We start from the raw sequence: 7,874 nt of genomic DNA, 5'->3' as shown, positions 1-7,874 counted from the left end.
AATAAAGAGAAACAGACTAAAAAAGACTAAACATAAAAGACTAAACATAGGTGCTGGCATCCTCCGAACTGGGGAGCAGAGTGGAGCGCAGGTGCACCACTGAGCTACTGGAATGTCTTTCAATGCATTTTTTGAAGACTGCAAAATTACCTGAATGGATCTCAATCCTCCCTTGAATATTGAAGCAGGAACGAGAGAGAAGCTAGTGGAAGAACGCACTAATGGGTGTGGAGGGTCAGAGAGACTGTAACACGCTCACATACACTGGCACACACAATTTAAACAAATCTTTAAACAAATTTAAACCAAAACAAGTTTGTTTGTTTTTTTTAAATGACGGAATTGAACACTGTTGTTACAGTGGAATTGTGAGGTCAGAGGCAGAGCAAATGTGTTCCACTAACCTTCCTGGCCCTTTAAGTGCACTACTGCAGATAGACTGAAAACAAATTTCACCTAAATAAAATCACACTGCAACACTGAAAACATAAACACAGACAAGCACTGAATGAGTGGTAAAGGGCATTAAAGCCTAAGTATTACATGGAGATCACCGCTCACATTTTCAATTCTTTCCTTTGACAAAACAACTCACATCAACAGCCAAGGCACTGCACTGCCTTTCTAAAAGGAGATGGCAGATGGCACTATCAATTAGCTTCACTCAAAAATGGGAGAAAACAAGGAATGCGGCATGTTATGCGCTCGTGCACATAGTTCGGTCACACGTCTCTGCTATGGTCTTCCAACGTACACTGCCCTTGATATGAGGCAATATGGCCACCTACTGTAAGCTCAACCTTGGGTCACGATATCATGCAGAGCCTTCATAATACCCTATGCTTCTGTGCATGTGCTAGTCGGATTCAAGCTCAAATATCGTCTCTCTCAGCTAGCACAGCCCGGCCTCATCTGTCTACAAAACTTCCAAGAGGTCTCCGGTACACTAGACAAATGTTGCTGTTTTGTATTCACAGAGAACATTTATCCAAGTATGTGTACTATTCAAAAAGCTGGGATGCGGCTGGGAGACAGGAATCCATCTGCCTCTGAGATTGATGTGTGAGTTGGGGAGGGGAGTGCAGTGGCTAGAACACTAAACTTGGCGAGGTTTTACCACAGGCACACAGAGGAGCATGCAGCATACAGTGGGAGGTGCTGCGCTGCGGCGGCGGACATTAGCTGCTGGTGGGCAGGATGAGAGAGCAAACTGGGGGTGGAGGAGGGTGGGGGGAGCCAGTCAGAGACTGTGGGGGCAGGATGCGTGCAGACGCATGTCACATGCTGCAGGAATCTGGGCCATGTTGCTGACAAGTTCATTGAATGTTTTGAAGCCAACTACAGCACATGCATGTCTGTGTTGTATCTGGGCTTGGTGTAGTAGGGTCAAGGAAGACTTATTTTTAGCTGAAGATGTGTTTCAATAGCAACACACCTGCAGATAACCATATTTACTGCTAAACTTTGGCTGACATCTCAAGTGAGGCGCACTTCATACAGAATGAATACAAGAGTTAATTTACTGTCTTGTGCAGTTCAATATAACAAGCTCATGGTTCATTGCAGGTGGAGCCACCGTCCTTGTTGATTGAAAACCTTAAGAAGCAGAAGCAACAGTCCTATTCCAAGCTAGAGAAAAAAGGCACAGGACTCTCACACAGCAGACTCTGAAATGGAGGATCTCTCACATTAAGGTATGGCTATGCAGCCTTGAATTTTTATCTCCAGACATTCTTGTGTGGTTCCTAGATTTTTCCCACATTCCAGTCCTTTTCTCAAGTACACTTTAAATAGAAAATAAAGTAATTAATTGAAGGGAATAGCCGGTGCCATCTTTATTCTGAGCTCAATGTTGCATACAGACGAGGTATTGACCACAGAATGTCTAACAGTCTCAGGTGGGTTCAATATTTATACATTTTCATCAAGTTACAAAACCATTTTTTTTTTAAATTGTACCTTTAGGTGGTATCCTGGCCTCAATCCTGGACTTGCCACAGAGGCCATATTTGGTCATTCTCACTTCCTGCTTACTTCTGAAGCCTAATTTGGTCTTTTACAATTCCTGCCATCATATTATTACATTAATAATTTCATTTTATTACCTCACTTGAGTACACCTCTAGCTGGATATTGAACCACTTGGTTGTAATCCTAAATGAATCATGAATGATACAATCAAAGGATCACTGCTTGAAGCCAAGCAAAAAAGTTTGATTTTTCACATTCACAGACATGAAGAACCAGCAGGACGAATCAAGACTCATGTGAACTGTGTGGGAAAGTAGACTTTGCACATACTGTAGAACAAAACCGCTTTGATGAAGTTGTAAGCAAAGAGCTATTAAGAACATAAGCCTGTGTAAATCCTGATAAGCAATTGTAGTTCAGAAGTGTTTGAATATGTGTATTGTTTGTTTGTATTTTCACAGGCCAAAAACAAGTACTGATTAGCAAGATTTACTACCTCCCAGTACACCATTTCTTTTTACTGCCTGAGTAGATGTTGATGGAAGTCAAAAGGCCAACAGAAGCAACAGCCATCTGGTGGTTGCTTCCAGACTACCAGATCAGCTTGATATTCTCTATTGCCTCTCTCTGGCAGAATACCCACCAGGTCATTCCACATTTGCATAGTGTTGGTGATGCTCTTTGCTTTGGCTTCAGTGTCACTTTGGTGGGCTTCTTTGGGTGGGATGATTCCCCCGATGAGAGTGTGCGGGCTGTTGTGGAGAGAGGATGTGTCTCCAGAGTCACATCCAGACCCACATATGGCCAGCGCAACCAGAAAAGCACAGGTGAGGAAGGCAAGGCTTCTGAGAGCTACCAGCCAAGCAGGTGTGGACAGAAAAGAGGTGCTCTGTAGCAAAGAGAAAGGAAGCTGATTGCTTGGTATGTAAAAGGACAGAAACCTGGAAGCTGGTGTGGATAGTATGAAACCCACCAAAAATGAAAACAACAGCTTCATTTGGAAAGAAAACAAAACAAAAAAAACAAAAAAAACCCCACAAAATGCAGCAAGAGAGAACAGGTCTTTGCTTATCTTAGATAAATCAATGTTTGAAATAATCAATGCTTTAAAAAGCATGGTAGCCAGGAACAAAAAAGTAACCAAAAGTATTCAAGTATCCATTTTTTTATATCAATTTTTATCTCTGACAAGGAAGATGTGGAGGGGAACCTGGGAGCCTGTTGGACAGGGTAATGAACTGGATTGCAGGCTCAAACACTGTATGCACTTTTATATGCACTTGAAGGACAGTGTTCACTACCAGTTCCGTGTATGCCTTTTTTTCTATCGTCACTTTGCATCAACTGGGAAGGAGCAACTGTCATTCACACCCAACAGGAATGCAGCTAGATGTGATCTTGAGAATTCTTGGCTATAGAATCGCCAAAAACTATCTTAAGCACTTTAGCACCATTCTAAGACAACCATTGACAATAATTACTCACCTTAATGAATTCTTTGTCTGCATCTTGGCTGCATCTGAGCTGGTGGTTGAAAAGCAGGGCCCGCAGCTGTCGGTTCTGGTGCTGGATGTCATACTGCTTAGCTGTCTGACAGGCCCGCACAACTCGTAGGTCTGTTCAAGGTGGCACTTGTACACCTCAATTTCCATCGTAATTGTCCTGTACAACCAACAAAAAATTTGACAGAAGTTAAAAAACAGCAGAACGGTTTGTTACAACTGGAAAAAAATAAATAAGAAAATATTGTTTGTTGTTGTACATGAAAGTCAGAGAGCCATGAGGATAAGCCCTCTTGTCCAAAGTTCTGATCAGCAGTTATGACCTCCTAACACTGCAATCAAAATGCACGGGCAAAAGATGCATTACTGAAAAAACACTCTGCAGATCTGGATTTCATGTCACCACAGTCAAAGTTGAAGGCTTTGTTCGGTGAAAAGAAAACAAATGTATCAAAGTTGACGTTATACTCAGTAAGAACTCAGTACAGTAAGAAACTGCAAAATACTCAGAAAACTCTGTGCATGAGTCAGTGGCTCAATAGTCCAACTAAAATCAGCCAGGACCACAGTTTAGTTGGGTTAAACATGAGTCAACTAAATCCTTAGTCAGAGAATGATATTCTGTCTTTGCTGCTTACATGATCAGCTTCTTTCAAATAGCCATGTAAACTTACTTATTTAGGAATAATATCAAACTACATGTGGGCCATCAGATCCTGTTTGCCCTTGAAGACCCACTCACAATCTTTGCCCAAGTCCAGCACTGGACATGCATTACCTTGCACAGTTTCACAGCTCTGGCACTGCAATCAACAATGCATACGTCTTAACTAAGAAGGCAACAGTTCAAATGGAAAACCTACTTCCTCTCTGGGAGTGAAGGAAGCCAGCTGCTTGATCTTCAGTGTCTCGTTGAGTCTTGGATGCATCAAGCACAGGGACACCAGCTGATACCCCATGGTTGAGGTGCTCCATATATTGTGCAAGGATCGGTTCGTTATAATCACCATTCTGCATTTTTTAACAGCAGCAACAGCATAAAATGGTTCAGGTAAGGGTGCATCATTGGAAGACTTTCACTAAAATATGTCCTCACCATGTCTCAAATACAGCAATACCTCTTAGAAGCCATTGTACTGCACACAGAATGGACAGTCTCAGCAGTTTCTGTTCTCATATGGAACCTCAGTGTTTTGATTACAGAACCAGCAATTCACAATGACATGAACTGGTTTCTTCCCATTGAATAGGGAGTTTATATATATAACTGAATTTGATCAAACTATAGCAATGATTGTGAGCAAGGAGCTTTCATTTTACAGCCTAAAAATGAAAGTGGCAAATAAATGTATGTTACAAATAAACCAAACTTGAAACGTTATATGAATAGCTTCATGTTGAATATACACAGTTAATCAGTCATTACAAACTACATTCTATTAATACAGAATGTTTATGAAAGTTAATTTAATCTAATTAACAATAAATGAACAGTCGAATATTGTAGTTCAAACAGTCCGATAGCTGTAGTAATGGCTTAACTCATTTTGCTTATTTAGAGAGAACGATACATTTGAAAACCCACAGGTTTGTGAATTTGGGTCTCTAAATCATACAAAAGTAGGTTTTCTATTGCTGAACAGTTAGCTAGCTAACAAACTACCAGCACCTAAACGATCAAAGTTGAAAGCTGAACAATGAAATGGTTCCACAAGGAATGGTTTATAGCCCCGAGTTTCACACTCGCTGACCTCAACTGTTAGCTAGCTAACTAGCGTATCGCTGTGATAAAGCGATACAATCTTTAGCAATGAGGACATGAATAAAGTATCCTTTACAATTTTCACAATATTGTGAAATTTAATTTGCTGGCATTGGAGGTTATTAAATATTCACAATATCAATAATAATTCCTTGGCTCACAGAATCAGACATTACATTTTTGCTGTTATGGCAGCTGTTATAAAGATCATATTTATACAGAACCCTGTTCAGTTAGTGCTAGTATTGAGGAACCATTGCATAACTAATAGCGGTACAGAGACAGAAACATCATGTGTTCAGATGAATAACTGGATGTGTGTGAGACAGTCTGTGAGAGGTTTGCATTTGTGTGTTGCATGACTATGAGTGGGAAAACCATATAAAGGTAAAAACATTACCTCTGCAACAAGGATCTCTTCTATTTGAAAGAAAGGTTTAAGTTAGACACAGTCTCAACAGAGTAAGTTAAATCTGTCTGTGTTAAGACCAGTTGACATATCAGTGGTTTATCACTGATTATGTCTGCCACTGAGATACCACAAATTAAGCTTTCCAGATTCCAAGACATACAGTTGTGCAGTGTGAGCCATACATCAATTTGAAAACTTCAAAAGTCACGTAACGTGTGCATGGCATAAGCGTATTAGCAGGTCCCGAAAACATTTGCTATCAGAAAGGATTTCATCATAGAAAAAAAACTACAAATTCTAGACTTGAGAATGTGAGCATCAATCCCACTAACACTCACATACTAAAAGAGCACTCTACCACTTGACCTAGTTCTCCTAGAGTGGGACTTGTTTGCAGATCGGACAAAAGCTGAAGACACAGTGGAATGGCAATTCTCTAGGAGATCATACCAAATCCTGCATCCACCCTAAATATTTCATCTAGCTGTGAAGTCAAAAAAGCTTATTCCTGAAATGATAGGAATAGTTCTTGCAGATTCTGATATGCTATGCAAACACTATAAAATGTGAGCTATGTTAGATCTGGCAGCCATTGGCTCTAACTGTCTCTTTTTATTGAGTTAAGCAATGCTTACAGAATAACTTTCTATGGCTTCAAATACTTCCAAGAATTAAACCTTGCAGAGCTCTGTAGCTAGACACATTGTCTCTGTAGGTTTGACATGTTCATTTGACAAACTAGCTAAAATAGCATCTTTTGGTTTGAATAAATTGCCCCTTAGACCCAGACAAAAAATTGCTCAAAATCTTTCTGCTTATTCATGCAGCAATGACACAGATTTCCAAAGAAAGAGGACGTATGGTTAAAGCTAGAAAAAAATGCCTACTCTGTGCTCAGGCAGAAAATCTGATATTTTAAATATGTCCCTAAAAGGTTTATATTCCTTGGCTCACAGAATCAGACATTACATTTTTGTTGTTATGGCAGATTTCATGGTGTAATAGACAGCACTATGTAACTCGCAGCAATAAAGCTCAGTGGACTTTGCAATTGATGATTTCGTCACTGTGTACAACTGCACTGAATTGCTCTTTAACAAAAGCTTGTCCACATTTGCTTTTGAAGTTTAATTCAAAAGTTGGCTACAGAATAACCATTTGTCAGAGGGAACAATAAGTGTCAACTTTCACCTATGCTCGGTCGAAAAAGTGGCCGTAATCTCGTTGACACCAAGTCTACAATTTCATGGAAAGGTTCCCTTCAGTGCTGCACCAAAAACTGCGAAATGAACGGAGAAAGGCCGATTAGCCCAGTTGGTCAGAGCGTGGTGCTAATAACGCCAAGGTCATGGGTTCGATCCCCATATGGGCCATGTGGGTTTTGTTTGATGAATGACCCCTTGTCAACAAACCACCTGTTTGAACTTGTGTTGCTTATAACATTGCTTGTAAATCACAATCTGCTAAGACATGTTCCAAGTACATGAGAGTGTGTTCTTGATTACAAAACTTTACCCATGGATTTGTGCTTGTTTACAAATCTTGGACAATGCAGAGAAAAGTATGAAATCAGAGGGACTCTGGCATTAGTGTAAGGCTCTCGATCGCTGTGTGAATAGGTCAAAGAAGCAATTCCAGAGGCATGCAGACAACCTGCATCCTCCCCATCAAATTATAGCCAGTTAGGTGTCTGGCAGTGCCAGGGAGTTCAAATCCTTTAGTCTGAAATGTGTTGGGATATGATTATGCCTGCCACTGAGGTCTGACAGCTCCACAGTTGCCTTGTGAAAAGAATACAGTATAGACCGGCACCCACATACATTACTGTACACATCAGAGATCAGCGCAGGAATATCAGTTTGTAAACCCGCCAAATCTGCCCCCACAGGCTCCCTGAGTTCTACTAATCGCTCCAACACCTTGTTTCAACCTCAGTTTCTTTTTTTTTGAAGTGCATGAGGCAGCTTCAGCTATTTCCACAGGCAATCATATTAGATGTGCCATCAGTAACCAGACATGTGACTTTATTTTATTCCCCATTGTTCCATAAGAGAGGATTTCACACAGGCCAAATTTTCAGCCGTATGCGCCTGCAGGAATTTCACAACACCAAGTAGTGTAGACTTCAGAAATGTGTTGTCATCTATAAAATGGCAGGTCACAGCCAAGAAGGCATCCACATTAAGAGATGTCCACATATCTGCTGACAAACTCATTGCAGGAATTT

The 7,874-nt window shown here is 40.6% G+C and overlaps 1 non-coding gene across 1 annotated transcript; it reads left to right on the top strand.

Moving 5' to 3' along the window:
• Positions 1-6,946: 6,946 nt before the first annotated feature.
• On the top strand, positions 6,947-7,020 carry trnai-aau (transfer RNA isoleucine (anticodon AAU)). The gene has a single exon. It is a non-coding gene; the product is annotated as a tRNA-Ile (tRNA).
• Positions 7,021-7,874: the final 854 nt, after the last annotated feature.

Source organism: Electrophorus electricus, chromosome 5 (assembly GCF_041902795.1).
Source record: "Electrophorus electricus isolate QZ-2024a chromosome 5, ASM4190279v1, whole genome shotgun sequence".
Classification (NCBI taxonomy): domain Eukaryota; kingdom Metazoa; phylum Chordata; class Actinopteri; order Gymnotiformes; family Gymnotidae; genus Electrophorus; species Electrophorus electricus.
Note: the sequence above shows the minus strand (reverse complement) of the source record. Positions and strands in the feature narration are given on the sequence as shown.